The sequence below is a fragment of the Dendroctonus ponderosae genome, unplaced genomic scaffold (assembly GCF_020466585.1).
Source record: "Dendroctonus ponderosae isolate FM_Combo_2020 unplaced genomic scaffold, Dpon_F_20191213v2 Dpon_F_20191213_79, whole genome shotgun sequence".
Classification (NCBI taxonomy): Eukaryota; Metazoa; Arthropoda; class Insecta; order Coleoptera; family Curculionidae; genus Dendroctonus; species Dendroctonus ponderosae.
In genome coordinates, this window is record NW_026019006.1 from 27,942 (window position 1) to 45,542 (window position 17,601).

General features: G+C 35.9%; 1 long non-coding RNA gene across 1 annotated transcript; it reads right to left on the bottom strand.

Annotated features, from left to right (window-relative positions):
- Positions 1–768: 768 nt before the first annotated feature.
- LOC125505303 lies at positions 769–16,208 on the bottom strand. Its single transcript, XR_007282051.1, has 3 exons — positions 16,078–16,208; positions 12,901–13,129; positions 769–948 (listed from the first exon to the last, which is right to left on the bottom strand). It is a non-coding gene; the product is annotated as an uncharacterized LOC125505303 (long non-coding RNA).
- Positions 16,209–17,601: the final 1,393 nt, after the last annotated feature.

Genomic DNA, 17,601 nt, shown 5'->3' on the forward strand with positions numbered 1-17,601 from the left:
CGCCTTCAACATCAATACTGTACGAGAAACGGCAAGTGAAAATGTTTTAGTTTCATTAAAATTAAGTCTGATGCAAAGTTGCAATGCAAATGGACTGAACAACGCATGCAATGGAAGGATTTAAAATGTTTCTTTGGTGTCCAACAGGACAGAATCGCGAGTGGTTTTGTTACAGGTTTGGTCGCCTTCATCTCGTCCGGAGGTAAGTCCTTCTATTGCTTACCAGCTTATTTGAAGAGGTTTTAGTTAAGTCTCTAATAATGCTTTAAACGCGAATTCACAATGGAAAATTAAACAGCCAATATCGCTATTGGTTTTTACGATTCAGCATGTTAGCACAATTATTACAATACCGTTTACATAGTAATTACTAGAAAATTACCTGGTTGGAGTCGTTTATTTTAATTGTTCCGTATCATTCAAAACTTTATGACTTGACGTGGACATTAATTTTCATTGCAAATTTTATTGGCAGTTTTTCCATTAAGTCATCCCTATTGGAACATTTGCGTTAAACTGGGAAAACTGGCGATTTTCCATCAGTTGATCATCGCAACCCAACGATCATCTCATCAAACTTTATAATGCGCCCCAGATTGCGGGCAAAAAGTGAACCCTCTGTAGTTTTATGGCATCATTCAAGCTAACAACCTTATCTGTTGTATAAATATTCGATTGAAAAAGTTTTTAATTTAAATGGATGATTAATCTATATAGGATCCGAATAAAAAGGGACGAGGCTGGTAATGCAGGAAAATAAAGGCCATCTTTTCGTTAAATTTGTTTAATGAAGCATTAAAACGGTTTTTGTTTTCTCACGGTGCTACTTTACATTTTCACGGTTCATTCGCGACTTTGTCGACTGCGTTTCAGATTTATTTCGATGTCCATTCGTCCATAAACGACTGACTGTTCTAACTAGTGTCGTGATTGGTTGCAGTGTGAACCCTAAAACAAACGAAAATTTCTTAAAACCACTTAATTGGCTATCGAGGGAGGGTTTTTTATATCAAAATAGTTGGCTGGTTGGTTGGAGGCTGGTATACAAATAGTAAATCTCGAACGCAGCTTACATTTGAAATGTTTTAAATTCGAGCAGCTTTTTTTGCGATTTGATCGCATTTCAAGTGGATCCGGGGGATGAACAAAACAGTCGAATTGCAAATCGGCCACCATTGTTTGAAAACAATTCGGAAAATTAACAATTAAACGAGAAATTAAGTCGCGGTTAATTGTAAAATGGCACGATTTTTATTTGGTTTTGCTTTGACTGGCTAAGGTTAATGAAACGATTGAATTAAAAGCGGCGGTGAAAAATGACCACAACAGCGACTAACAGTGATTTCTTCGGGCTTATGCTACAATTTCAACCGAACATAATTCGATTCCAACACTCTCTAATGCTATTTGTTAAATGGGCGTCGATATACGGTGGATGTTAGTATCGATCACTCCATGCGTTTTTATTGTTGGGTATTTTGAGCCTTTAATTGAGCACATTTGTAGCTGAAAGTGTGATTTTCAAATATTGTGTTTGTGTCAAAAATACCAGTAGTTCCTCATGCAAGTTTCCCAGATTGACTCGGGCAGTTAATTCTCTATTCAACAATAGGTTAACGAACGTTTTTGAGATACGATGCAAAATTGCGTCAATTGATTTTGGACTTAAAAAAATATTCGCGAAAAACCGGGAGTTTTTTTGAAACTTTAGTAACTGTAGCCGGCCTTTAGTAACAAAGCTTTTTTACCCAAACGGTTTTATAAATTTCTGTGTTTTTTTTGTTTAAAGTTGAATCGCCCTGTAGAAAAACAGACATGCAAAGAGGGGCCTTAATCATGTGGAATCAATACATTTTGAAAAATAAGCGAAACCACAGCATTAAACGAAAATGAATATTTTACTTTTTCATGTAGCAAACATACAGGGTGAGTCTGCTTTCTCACACAAGATTTCTAGCTTAATTCATTTATTAGGCTACTGCTGTTCAGTGAAACTGCGATTTTCTTGTCTCTTGATTTTCAATTTTTTAACTTTTGCGTGAAAACTGCAGACAGTTCCCAATTGATCTTGTTCTTTTTGGATGTGTTATTTATCCAATTTGCTGTATCCAATGATGTAGAAACAAATGCGCTTGCTGAATTTATACCTGAGATATGAAAAAAAAGCTAAAAAGCTCAAAGGGTTTTTGAGATTCGACGAAACAGGCGGAGTGGTCTATGAGTGCATTTTGCGATTTAAAATATTAACGCACAAAACCATTAGTTTTCTTAGAATATTTGTTGGCTTCTTGTGTGAAAACTGCCTACATTTTTCAATATATTTTTTACTTTACAAATGTTTTATTTACCGCTCTATCCAGTGATGTAGAAACAAATACTTGGCTGAAAACATCAATTTTGGGCCTTAGCTTCGTCAAACTGGCAAAAATCAGAATTTTTTGCACATTTTCTGAGACTTTTGCGTCTCTAGAGTGAAGTGTCTCTGCCGGATGGTTAAAGGAGTTGATATCAACCTGGGAAAAATCAGGATTTTGCGAAATGCTTCTGAAACTATTTGCATCTGTTGAGTTAAGTATGCTTGCTTCATGGTAAAAATGTCAAATTATTTATTCCTTTAGTTTGTAAGTTAAGAACTTTTAAAGGATAGAACACAGTTGCCCAAAACCTTTCATTTTGAGACTCAAATGTAGCAAGCTGGTAAAAATCAGAAATTTGCAATTCCTCCGAAATTTTCTACATCGTTAGAACCGAGCATCTTCTAAAGATTCCGAAAGTGTCGATTTATTCTTTGCTTCAATTTGAAATGAACGATTTTTTTAAAGAGAGCACAGGACTGAAAACATCAATTTTAAAGCTCATATTTATCCAACTGACAAAATTCAAGATTTAATGCGATTTCCACCCCGCTTTTCCAGACTTTGGCGACGAACGATTTCTAAATATTGTCAACATTTTACACTGCTCCTTGCTTCGAGCTATGAGAGACGAATTTTTAAAAGAGGGAGCGCAGTTGACTGAAAACATCAATTTTGGGACTCGCACAATCGTCTTCAAATCGAACAAAAGTCATGATTTTGTGCCTTTCTTCGAAATTTTGATTATAGTTAGGAATAAGTATCTTTTCAAATTTTTCCTTCCGGTAGTTTGGAGGATAAAATTATTTTTTAATAGAGAGCGCAGTGTTCCGAAAGCGTCAATTTGAGACTTTCACATACATTAAACTGAGAAAAAGCGTGATTTATTGCAATTTTGCCGAAGCTTTCACAATATGTAAAGCGGAGTATCTTCTAAAGCCTGTCAAAATCTGAAACTGCTGCTTGATTCAGTTGAAAAATGCAATTTTTTTAACCGAGAAAGCGCAGTTTACTTATAACATCAACATTGAGACTCAAATTTACCAGACATTATAAAAAATCAACATTTCGTGCAATTCTCCTGAAACTTGCTGCATCGTTAAAACCGGGTTTTTCCTAAAGAATGTGAACATTTCAAATCGCTCCTTGCTTTTGGTTATGAGATACGAATTTTTCAATAGAGAGCGCAGTTCACTGAATCAACATCATTTTTCAGGCTAAGATTTTCAAATCTAACAAAAATCAGAATTTTTTGCCAGTCTTCAGAAAGTCAAAAGAGTCTCCTATAAAGATTGGAAAATTTTCAAATTTTTTCCTTCTTTATGTCGGTAAACACGAATTTCTAAATGGACACAGTGGACCGAAAACATCAACTTTGAGACTCATATTTGTTAAGCACAAAAAATCGTGATTTGACGCGATTTTTACGAAACTTTCCGCAACTTTAGTGCCTATCTTCTAAAGAGTAGTTCAGTTTGTTCCTGAGACACAAGAAAAAGGTGGCATCATGCAAGAAAAGTTAGCATTTCTTGCACCTGAATGTGCGATTGTCAAATTTCGCTTGTTGGATGATGCCATCAATCACTCACATCGTCGCACTAAATTGGCCTTCTAATTGTCTTTGAAACGACATAAAAACGGACTCTGTAGCCAAAATGGTTCCTGAGATCTGCTGAAAAGGGCAGTGTCTTTCGATTTCGCACTTTAAAAATCAACAGTGCAAAAATAGAAGTTTTCTTGAAACTTTCTTTTTTTTTCTGGGAAAATTACAAAAATTTTTTAACAGTGCTTCACCTCCTGAAAGCACCGATTAGTGCTCTATCCAGTGGTGAATAATTGAGTCCGCTAGCTAAGTTGATTCCAGAGACATGAGCAAAAGTGTGGCGTAAAACTTGAAATTGTGTCCTAATCTTGCTCTTAGATGTTAGTTATTCACATAATTTCGTTTGCTGTATGAAAACTGACAGCATTTATTCACCCACGTTCCACCTACTTAAACGGACTTTTAGTTCTCTCTCCAACGACAAGAACTTCTTTGTAGACTCTTCTTTGTAACAAACTATTCGTGAAATATGACCAAAAAAGTCACGTAGTGTTTGAGCCGCGTAAATCCAATAGTTATCTTGAGACAAGAAGTCAACTTCTTGATTGAAATCTGCGACGATTTTTCCAGCGATGCTTCACTTTTGAAAGTACCATTCAGTGCTCTATTCAGAGGTGTGAAAATTAGGGCGCTCACTCAATCTGTTTCCTGAAAAATCAGCAAAACTTTTTGTTAACATTTGAATGTAAACAAAATTCCTCACGTTTTTCAGTTGTGTGACTGCAAAAGCCTGGAGATCCATGCGAGTAACGTATTATGTAAAAATCATGCTTGAAATAGCTATTAAAAACCCCAGTAGTTGAAAATCAATATCCGATCAATTTCTATCCGGCCAAACTGCTGATAGGTAGAACAAATTTGTTTTATGCCCAGCATTACAAGCTAAACGCTGAAACCGCAGACGCTTTATTTAAATTAATTTCTTTTTCCGTGAAGAACCTCCCAAAACGTGTCAGTGAATTTACAATGTTAACGGATTTTTTTGCTTAAATGGTGCTTAAATCCCGCTAATAGTATCAATAATGGAAATAGCCCATCCGTGACTATTCATAGACGTGCAAATGATCATTTTCACTTCAAGGGGTTCAAGCTAAGATTTACCGATTTTTTTTTCGTTTCTGCCTCAAATGGATTGATGAATTGCTGTTGTTTTTCTTGGCCCTGTTGATCTGCAACCGACAGTGCATTTATCGCTGCACTGTTTTTTCCCCGATGAGTAGAACACTAGAAACGAACAATGCAATAAATGTTGCCACAGCCAAATCACAATGATCAATTTCACGCCTATAAATCTATTGCATCGGGGCCGCATTAACCATTCTTCAATGGGTACTGCACTGCACATCTTCATTCCCACGCTCCTCCATCTGGTTTCAATACTAAGTGCGCCTTGTTTTGACAGGCTTTTGCCCAAAAAATATCAAATAGTTTGATAGGATTTCGAATCCTAGTGGGTTATTTCGAGAATTCTGACCGGCTAAAATTCGTTGAATGGTAGCGCGATCAAGGAAAGAATTGAAAAAAAAGTTGGGTGACTGACCGGAGTGTGCGAGTGAATGAATTGTGGTTATCCAAAACAATTTCGTGCAATGCGTAAATTAGCCACAGCTATTATGAATTGGAGAATTAGTTGAAAACCTATTCAATTTTTCTTCACAACTAGCTGCGATCTTCCTAGATGGATGAGGCACTGTTCACAAGTGTTGCGCACATAATTTTCCTATGACCTTTTGATAAGAACTGTCGCGTTTATGGATGTGAAGAAAACGTCTGCTTCCGAGAAGATTAAGAACGATTAACCGTCTAACTTGCCGGTAATACATTCATGTGGCCTGCGATACAAAGTATCACGTTTCTGGTGTAAAGAACGCATGTTTCGGGACGATCAGCCACCACATCAGCTCTTTGAAGAAACCGCGTTTTCTTCTTTTGGACCCGTTAACATGTAATATACATATTTATCTGCCTAAAAGATTTCAAACTATGTGAGATGCATGTATTATAAGAGCTACATATTTTGGAAGCGCAACAAGCAAAATTGAATTTGGTTGGAGCAATGGCTAGAAACACGTACATTTCGATCAGCTAATCGCATTATCGAAAGAAATGGACATGAACGCAACTTGTGGGGCTTAGAGTTTTTTCTGGACGTAAGACAAGCATTTACTGCTGTATCAAAGAAATCTTTTACGGTGAATATTTTTTTATTCGGTAATCGGATTTGAACAATTTTTTTCCGTATTAAAGCTCTATTTTCAGTCGAAATTTAGGCTATAGAAAATGCGAAAAACTGTAACGAAAATATTGTGGGGTGTATAGCGATATGCTTTCTTGGGCAAAATTTAAATACGCCTGCGGGCAATTTGGGATAGCTCAGACAGTAAAACACTATATGATCTTATAGCCTCATTTCTTCTGAGTAGTTTTGGTCTTAAATATTTTGATTATTCTGAGCCATTCAAGACATATGCATTTTTCATATACTGCTCGCACTGTCCGAACTTACTTTTTTATTTTTGTGGAACGCTGAACAATGTAATTTTATTACAAGTTTTTAGCTGTCAAGCTAAGTTTTTTTGTTACGTCAGTAACTCTAAAACAAGATTCTTAGGCGTGAAAACAAAGATAATTTAGTCATAGGACACAAACTTTAGCAATTAAGTGGTTCTGAAGATCCTTGTGAGATTTATAAAAACGATGTTTGCTATAGAAAGTGCGCGATTTAACGCTCTAGCAAGCACAAAACCTAGGGCTTTATAATTCATCCGGTTTTCAAAATACGAGCCAACAATTAAGAGCTGTTCTTAAGACAAGACCCGCATTCATTCTTAATTTTTGCATTCAGGGTTAAAACGAGGAATAGTTCTAAAACGATGTTTCATACAAAAATGTGCAAAATTTAACGTTGTAATCAAGCAATGAAAAGTAGAGCTCTGTGGTTCAACCGGTTCTGAAAATACTAGCAATCAAGGAAGAGCTGTTCGGAAGCCTCGCTCTAATTTTGAATTCAGAAAAACCGTGTTTAGGATAAAAAATGCACAATTTAACGCTCTATAGAGCAATGAAAACCAGAGCTCTGTGGTTCAATCGGTCTGAAAATTAAGCCAACAGCATTAATTTTTAAGTTCCACATTTAACGTGAAAATTTAAATTGATATTTTTTACAAAAAAGTAGGCAATTTAACGCTCTATTAAGCAATGGAAACTAGAGCTTTGCAGTTTAACCGGTTCTCTAACTACGAGACTACAAATAAGAACGGTTCTGAAGATTTTGCAAATTGGAAGGCATTTGGCGTAAAAACTCGAATCATTTTTAAATAAATATTTGGTGCAAAAAGTACACACTTTAACTTTCTATTAAACAATAGATACTAGAGCTTTTTAGTTTAACCGGTTCCCTAAATTCGAGCCAAAAAATAAGAGCGGTTCTGAAGATCCGCACTAAATTTAAATTTTTACATTTAGCGTGAAAACTCGGAACATTTTTAAACTGATATTTGATACAAAAAGTACGCAATTTAACGCTCTATTAAGGAATGGAAAATAGAGCTTTGTAGTTCAACCGGTTCTCTAAATACAAACCAACAAATAAAAGCGGTTCAAAAGATCCGCACTAAATTTAAATTTTTATATTTAGCGTGAAAACTCGAACCATTTTTAAATTGATATTTTGTGCAAAACAGTACGCAATTTATCGCTCCATTAAGCAATGGAAACTAGAGCTTTGCAGTTTACCCGGTTCTCTAAATACCAGCCAACAACCGAGAGCCGGCCTAAAGACCCGATATTTTGATTTTGAATGTTTGTATTTAGAAAAACTATGTTTTGGACAGAAAGTGACTAGTGAAAGTGAAATAACGCTCTATCAATCAAATAAAACTAGAGCTTTGTAACTTAACCGGTTCTCTAAATACCGCCCAACACCTGCAGACCCGTCCAAATTTTTAATTTTTGCATTAGCGTGAGACCAGAAACACTAAACTGATCTTTGGTACAAAACTTGCACAATTTAACTCTATCAAGCAATGTAAACCTGGTAGCTTAACCGGCTCTCTAAAACGAAAAAAGATATATCTCTGAGATCGCTCAGAATAAACAGACGATTATTCCAAATTACTCAGAAGGGACGAGGCTGTAACATCGTATACTTTTTTCTGGGGTACCTGTAAAAGGCGTTTGTTTTATTTTTATGCTTTGTTATAACACAAATTTAATCCCAGAATGAAGCTACAATTTTCTTTAAAAATATTCAAACCGGATCGCCGAGTCAGAAAATATTCGCTGTGAAAAGTTAGGAAATATTTAAACCATACCTAAAAAATACCGCAATGTACATTAAACGTCGAAATTTTGCAAACATTACCATTTATTGCGGAAATTTCAGGATTTAGGTGTAGGGATCATATGCATTTTTATAAGGAAGGTCTCATTGAAAGTATCAAAGTTGTAGGCATTTTTCTTAATTGGACTGAAAATATTTCGGGTTGATAGAGCAAATTCGAGCACTAAGTCATACAAAATTTCCCTGCAAAAATATACAAATATTTTCTTTCCATACTAATAATGCTTCCTACTTTTTGTTTTAACTATTCGATAATGAAACGGACATTAATGCAACTTCCACATTTCGGAAATATTAGGCATGTTTTTGCGGTAATTCGTTCCCACATCGCTATTTGTCATTTTTCAGGCAAACTTTTTACCAGGCCCGAGATTATTCTCCTCGCTTTCGTTATACAATGGCGGAAAATGGAAGGAAAAACTTAGATGGAATGGGATATCTCGTTTCGGTCTTGTGTCAAAATAACTTTGTTTCATAAATCTTGGATGCGGAGCTTTGTATATTCCATCAGGCTTTTTTCCGCCCCTCGTTTCGACCACTTTCGAATCGAAATGGAATATGGACAAGAAGTTCGTTGTTCTTCTTGTACACGAAGCCGTATTGTCGTTTTTTTATTTAGGTAAACTTGTGAGTGATTTTTAATGTGAAAATTATGTTTGCTACTGGGCTGCGAAGAATCCAGTCGCCATCGAGCATGATTTATTCATTCAAAGTGTCTGAAAACCGGCAAACATTCAATTCCAGATAGCTGTTGTTTTCCTCGAAAATATTAATATCTTCAAACCGCCTTTTTATCCAGGATTTTCCATCCCGGAAATCCAGCGATGATATAGTGCCTTCGTTTCCCATTCAGGGAATACGCACACAACATCGACGCTTATATAGCGTCCTTCCTCTAGCGCTCCTGATTTATGGCCGTTCCAGGATTACCGCAGGGCCACAGCCATTGTTTTATTCCTGACACTTCCACTTTTTCCATTGTGGAAATTGGAACTTTTCCATTTTTGAGTCGCAATGGTTTTGCTTAATACAAACCGGTAGCATGAATAAATCGACCGCGAACGTGAATAAAAGCAAATAGATTCAAACATATGCACATAAAAGTATCAAACGATTTGAAGAAATGAGGAGCAGAAAAAGGAGGCGACGCAAGAAAAGAACATAACTATAAAGCATAGCTGTTAAATGGTCATTAGATACAATTAACATCATCCGGAATTTCGCGACGCACATTCGATTCTCATAAACTACATTGATTTGTTAATGTGGAAGCACTTTTTCCCAGTAAATAATATCGCAAAAAGTTGCACGATTTGTGCTAGTTACTGTCGCATCTCCATAATGGCCGCCGTCTTCTCAACCATGAATATTAACGAAGATTTCCATTAATTAAAACCTTCCAAGAAAAACAGCTGCCGTTTCAGCTACCAGCGAATATCAACCGAAAATCACAATCGAATTAAAATGCACGATTATGAATCGGTTATTCTGCTCATTTACGGCTGTTTTTTACGCCATGTTATCGATGGCATCGTCGATTTTTTCCAAAAAGCGGCTCTTTACACAGATATTTGCCAATTCGACCGCAACGAACTTAAAACGGAAATAATCTTTAAAAATTACATTTCTGTTTCTTCAATTCATTACAATTTTAATTAATTATTGAGTGTCCAGCAATGAATGGGCAATTTCCAATCGCTTTCAACTATCCGTTGAACTTAATTTAACGGGATTTATCTAGTTTATCTATGCCAGATCAGGGCGAGGTTGAGATTTTTTTTTGAACAATTCCGATATGGAATGGGTTTTTAAATCAGTGTGTTTAAATAAATAAAAGTGGCAAAAAAGCACGCAAAGCGACTGTTTTCGGTAGTTTTAGTTCGCGGGTTCGAATCAACGATCTGAATTAACGCGAAAATTTAAAAAATTGCAGAAACTAAACAAATCTGTTAATTGATTAAAATTTGTTCCAGTTGATCGACAGGGTCCAGTGAACAACTGCGCAAAATTTCAGTTTTAAGTCTGCCGAAGTGTGCAAGTTGTGCGTGTTTTTTGCATAGCCCTGCACATTATGAATAATCGCCGAACTTTAAACAGTTACGGAACCTGAATAAATGGTTCAAATCAATTCAGTTTTATAACACCTTATCTCTAGGGCTACGTGAATAACTGTGAAAAATTAAAGAATTATAACTGCTCAAGTTTGTAGTTGTGATTTTTTTGCAAATTCCTGCACCTTTGCATTGTTTTGAAAAATTATCGCGAATTTTTTTATATTTCCAGGAACTGAATAAATGTTGCAAATCGATTGAAATGTTGGCCACTTTATTACTAAAGTCTGTATAGTAGCGTAGCGCTATGCAAAACAAGTGAATTTTTTGCATAGCGCTACGCGTTTGGAGCTTTGGGATGAATTAATGCAAATTTGAAAATATTTTTAGAAACTGAATAAATACTGCAAATCGATTCAAATTTAACGCGATTTATTGCTAGGGCTTTCTTAATAACTTGTCAAATTTCCATCCTTACGTCTGGTGAAGTTTGTAAGTTGTAATTTTTTTCCTACAGGCTTGCACGGTCAAAACTACATTATGGTTTATCGCAAAATTTTAAAGATTTCCACAAACTGAAAGCTTTTGGTGAACCGGTTAAAGTTGTGGACATAATTGCTAAGGTTTTGTGAACAACTGTGCAAAATATCAGCCTCAACTTTGCTGGAGTTTGTGAGTTCTGATTTATTTTGCACAGCTCTGCACATTTGGATCTTTTTCAGGAACTGAAAGATTTAAAACTGTTAAAATTGTGGGCAGTTAATAACTGAGGCTTTGTGAACAACTGTCGAAATTTGCAGCTTTAAATTTTCCGAACTTTGTGAGTTGTGATTTTTTTGCTCAGCCCTGCACGTTTGGAATCTTTCTATTCATTTTCGTAAAATAGTTCTTATTTGCAGAAACTTACTGAGTCCTGCAAATCGATCGAAATGTTTCACATTTTATTACTAAGAGTTTGTAAACAATTGTGGTAAATTGCAGCCTTGCCGCTTCTGACGATTGGGAGTTGTGAATTTTTCCCAACACCCCTGCACATTTGAAACGTTTTGATTACTTATAGCGAACTTTCCGAAGTTTGCACAATTTGAAACAAGCCTGCAAATCAATCGAATTTCTGTACAGTAAATAACTGAGGCCTTGTGAGCCACTAAATTTGCAGCTTTAAGTTTTCTGAAGGTTGTGAGTTGTGATTTTTTTGCACATGACTGTACGTTTGAAATTTTTGATGAATTATCGCAAAATTTAAGAAAAATAGCTGAATAAAACCTGCGAATCGACTGAAATTATTGACTTTTTTCTGCGAAAGCTTTGTGAACAACTGTTAAAAAATGCACTGTTAATTCAGGCAGTTTGTGAGTTGAGAATTTTTTTCCACAGCCCTGCACCAAACTGTTTTATGAACAAACTCGGATATTTAAAAATGTGTAGAAACTGAACAAGTGCTTCAAATCTAATACATGTTTAGACACTTAATTACTAAGCTTTTGCGAACAATTGTTGAAAATTGCAGGCTTAAATTTTTCGAAGTTTGTGAGTTTTGATTTATTAACCACAACTTTTTGTGAATCGTCGCAAAATTTTAAATGTTTTCAGGAAATGAATGCATCCATCGAATACATGTACTATAACATCAATTTTAATTAGATTTAGGCGAATTTAAACAGTTGAAATGTTCAGGCAAAGTGCGTTCATCTGCTTTAAAACGAAGGAAGCGAATTTCAGCTCTTTTAATCTTCTTCGTTGTTCAATTGCTCTTTTTCTTTGCGAATCAGATCAAATTCACCACTGCTTTCAAGATCCATAGAAGACCGTAATAGTATTAAAAACTTTTTTGGAAAAACCATCCTTTTAAGCTCTATTTATTCTATTCTAAATGGGCTTTACAATACAGCTACTCAGTTTAATTCCGTACAATAGGTTTGGCACACTTCTCGGCTCTGTATAGAATAGATGAAAAACCAAATCAAATTGAATAGCATATTTTCCTCGTTAATACTGCTGACTTGTAGTAGAAAAACCGTGGCCTGAGATGGATATACGCAAAGATAATGCTGTTTTTTTGTGGTGAGCTTTTAAACAAGCTACTTAGCAGACCATGTAGGATCTAAGAGGCCATAAAATTTTATGAATGAATATGCTGCGAGATATGGCAGTTTAGATACTACGTTGTGGAACGTGGGAAAACGAGATGAACACGTTAAAGAAAATGCGATTGATGAGCGTAGTAAAACTGCATTAATTTGATTTAATCGCAAATTGGCATCTTTTATAGGCAAAATGTCCGATTGGAATGAAGCAGTAACGCACAAGCATCGATTGTTTCTAATTGTCTTCGCTGCCAGTCTTGTTTTCATACTTTCATCTAACCTACCAAACCGCAAGTCTATTTGAATCCAATTTGCAAAAATCAATCTCAATTTTCAAGCGATTCGAACCGAAAAAAAACGACCATCTCGCTTTACTTTAGTTTGACGCTAATAGATCATTCATTCGAACCGTTATTGAATTGGTTACATCAAATTATTTTAAATTGCATTATGGGATACCTACTTGTTTCTAAACAACTCTTCTGCCTTCCAGTCGACTCTACTTGAATACGTAATGATGCATGAATAATTCGATGATTGTATTTAAATATAGCTAGAAGCTGTTTTAATCTTGGTGGCATAAAAAGGTGCATCTGCTGCTCGGGTGATTAGTACTGCGTCTCATTTGTTTGCAGTTAAGTCTCCTGATTTGGGTCTTGGTTACCTCTTCTTCATCCAACGACCGAAAGTGTCTAAAAAACAGCAATTATTTCACTAGTCAAGATAAACAATGGACTAAATATTTTCTTTGACATGAGGTCTGGAGCGCGGCTGAAGATTTTTAGTTGCAAAAGCACGTAAAATTTGCCCCCAAGCACGCTTAATCTGACTAAAATCGAATGAGCGGTTTGGAAGTTATAGCTAATTAGTTAGTGTGGTTTCTCGCCTCCTTGGAAGCAAAATGTCATGTTTTCAAAGAATTTGCAGGACTTTTCAAACCCATCTTTAAAAGAACACTAGCAATAATTTTCTCTATTCGAGTATTTATGTTATTGTTTTATCTTCTTACCCCGAATTTGTATCCTAAATATTGCCGACAAAATTTTAAAATTTTCAGAAGCTGCATAATATTGGCGATTGAACTATATTTTGCACACATAATTACTAAGGCCTTGTGAACAACTGTCCAAAATTCCAATTTTCAATCAGTTGAACTTTGCAAGTTGTGGGTTTGTTTACGGCACGTTTGCATGTTTCAAACTTTCTGGAAATTTTGAAAATTTGAAAATTTCCAGAAATTCGATACATTCTGTGATTTGAACAAAATTCCGATCATTTAGTCCCAAAAGCCTTGTAAAAAACTGTTAAAAACTGCAGCCTTGACGCTGCCCAAAATTCTGAGTTGTAAATTTTCAAACACAGACGTGCATATTTGAAACTGTCGTCTGAATTAGACCGGAATTTCAATCGGCTGCAGAAATTGAGAATGGGCTTTCTATACAAGAAAATTTACTCACGCTGACTACTACGGCGTTTTCTCAAAACGGTGAAATTTCAGTAACAAATCTAAACTGGTTTGCGAGTTACACATTTTTCATTCAAAAGATTTAAGGAAATTAGCAAGAGCGTAAATCAATCAATTGATTGTTTACTGTCTTTAACGAAGGCTTTTACTACCAATATCCAAAATTTTAACCTGTGATCTCCGGTTTGCAATTTGTAAATTTTTAATCACTGGCGGGCCTGTTTGTAACTGCCACCTGAATTAGACTGCATTTTCGAAACCCTGCAGGATCCGAACGACGACCGGAAATTAAATGAAATTTAGTCACCTCGATAACCGATGCTTTGTCTCTAAATACGCAGGATTACGACCGAAAACCTGCATCGCTTTGCGAGTTTGTGGCACATTTTTAAACACTCACGTGTGCGCGAGGGGCATTTTCTGAATTACAACCGATTCAAAAAATTCCATAAATTGAGTTGGGGCTGAAATCAATTGAGCTTTTCAAGCCGTACTCACTAAGGCTTCTGCTATAAATACTCGAAATTGCAGCCTTGAGTCTGTTCCAGTTGTCATAATTGATTTTTTTACCATCGGCATACATATTTGAAACTGTCGTCAGAATTAGACCAGACTTTCAAAATGCCGCAGAAACTGGGCGAAAGATGGCAATCCAATAAAATTTCAGTAGGTACCTTAATAACTAGAGTATTTTTTTCAAAACGCTGAAAATTCCAGCAGCAAATATAAATTGGTGTGCGAGTTTGTCATTTTTAGGCGCACGCGAGCACGTTTGAGCCAATTTTCTGAATTCCATTGAAAAATTTCCAAAAAATCAGTAAGAGCTGAAAATCAATCGAGTTTTTACTGCCTTAATAACAAAGGCATTTGGCTACAAATATGCAAAATTGCAGCCTTTAGTCCCTATCCGTTTGCAAGTTACGAATTTTTCATCTCAGGCGTGCATGTTTGCAATTGTTACCTGGATTAGACCGTATTTTCAAAACTGTAGAAACCGACTAAGGTTCGAAAATGCAATGAAATTTACCGTTCTCAATGGCCAATGCTTTGTGTTTAAATGTTAAGAGTTAAAACGAAAGATCTGTTTCGGTGTGTGAGGTTGGGGCCCATTTTCAAGCACAGCCGTGTATGAGGCAATTTTCTGACTTACAACGGATTTTAAAAATTCTGGAAACTTACTAGGCGCTGAAAATCGATCGAACTTTTACAGTGTTAAAGACTAAGGCTCGTTCTATAAATATGCAAAATTCTAGATTTTAGTGGCGTCTCGTTTGTTAATTTTTTACCGCAGGCGCGTCACCTGAATCCTGAATTTTACCGAGATTTCCAAATATTACCGAAACTGACTGAGTGTTGAAAATTCAATAAACTTTCGTCCGCTCAATATCGGAAGCGTCTTCTACAAATGTGTAACATTTTAGCTTTAAATCTGCCCCCATTTGCAAGTTGTGATTTTTTAACCACAACCGTGCCTTTAACATTTAAATTCTCATACTTTTGATAAAATGTTCAAACAAATAACTCAAGCTCCTGTGGTTACAACCTCATGGAACCTTATTAAATCGAAAATATGTTCAAACAAAGCGAACATCCGTTTCCGTTAATTTTATGAATAAAAACCATTATTTAAATTGGTTTATCGGCAATTTGGAATATCCCACATTGGTGGGTGATTTCAATGAGGGATCGGATCAATTTTAATAATGTTTCCAAGAATTCTATTAAACCCCACTTACTTAGCCGATTTCAAACGGTAAAGGTTTTTGCAATATATCGAAAGCATACACATCTTCAGGCCGTTGGCTGATTATCTGAAAAACAATTTGCATTAAACTGATATTGGCATGGATAATGTGCGTATAATGTAATATGGTTTAGAGTGGCTACTTTGCAAAACGAACTCCTATTTAACACCTTGTAGTCGAGGTGAAAAAACCCGATCATTCTTGCAACGTAAGGGATTATGTAAATGCATGCATGAAATGGGTTTTAAATTGCCAATGAAATTGCGAATCGACACTCTTCGTTTTTAGTTCAGGAAACGAGTTGTTGGTTCCTATTTTTAGGATACAACGAAACAAACAAACCAACAGAAAAAGTACCTAACAAGAGCGGACCGAGGCTTCGAAATTAAGAGACCGACCTAACTTTGTATACCTACATATATATACCTACCAAAAGACAAACGGAAGTTTTAAAGGGCCCAATCAAGTCGGATTCAATTCTGTCCATTCTGTTGACATTGTAGAATACACATTCAATTCATTAGGTGGACGTGGGGCGTTGGCTTTCTTTATATTCCTGCCTTCGCATCACAATCAGGAAGTCCTGAAAAATATATTTACATTAGACCGGCTGGCTGGATCGGATTTCGATTCCGGTGAAAGCCCTGTTTTTAGTATAGAAAATTGAAAACGGCGATTAATCAACCAGGCATTTGGTTGTTCGATGACTGATTAGGAATATCTTGATTCTGGATTTCCAATAGTTTTAAAAATTCCTGAAACTGAGTGATAGTTGGAAATCATTTGAAATTTTGTGCTCTTCATTGCTGACGCTTGGTCTACAGATATGCAAAATTACAGACTTCAATCTGCTACAGTTTGCGCGGTGTCAATTTGTCAACACAGGACGGTTCAGACAATTTTTGTGAAATACATACAGCTTAATTTCAAAAATTTTCAGTGATTGAATGAGGAGGGCAATTTGATGGAAATTTTGCGCACTTGATCGATAGCGCTTCTTCTACAAATGTCCCAATGTGTAACATTAAATTAGTGGTTTCCGAGTTGAATTTTTTTTAAAACAAACACCCACTTTTCACGCGTTTTCCTGAATTACAGCCCCGATTCAAAAAATTCCAGGAACTGAATGAAAACGGTAAAATGTAAAAAATGTATTGAAATTTTTCACTTTTGATACTTCTTTGAAGCAGCTCTGGTTTGGAAGTTGGAAATTTTTAGAAACAGACGCGCATGATTCCGGGGGTTTACTGAAGTACAGCCCAAAGTCCAAAATATCTCGAAGTTGAGTTAGTTTGAAAAATTGCTGGAAAATTTGCGTCATCAATCAAAATCACTTATTCACTAAGCCTTTTTAATCAAACTGCAAACGCCCAAAAATATAGCCCTAGCTCTACTCTGGTTTACGAATTCTAATTTTTTAAACACAATTGCGTACATTTTAGGCGGTTTACTGCATTGGAGCCAAATTTCAAAAATTGGGAAGAACTGACTGAAAACCGAGAATTACTGGAAACTTTAGACACGTCTTTACTAAAGCTTCAAGGGACGAAGAATTTTGCTTAGAATCGGCGCTGGTTTGAGAGTTGGGAATTATTAGAAGAAGACGCGCGCGTTGAATGCGCTTCACTGATGTTCAGGCAAATTTGAAAAAATCCAGGAACGAAGTAAATACGGGAAATTTATCAAAATTTCAGCGATTGGCAACTAATGCTTTTGCAACATAAGCAGAAAGCAAAAGCATAAGCAAAAAAAAAGAGTTTTCTTCAGGAAACAATGCAGCTTTAAATCTGCCCAGGGTTCGGAGTTCAGAATTTTTAAGAACAGAGATGCACGTTTTATCCATTTTATCGACATTCCGACGTACAGCCAAATTTCAAAATATTCCGAAAAGTGGTTCGGTCTGCGAAATCGACTGAAATTTTGGGCGGGCATTCAGTGAAGCCTCGAATAAAAA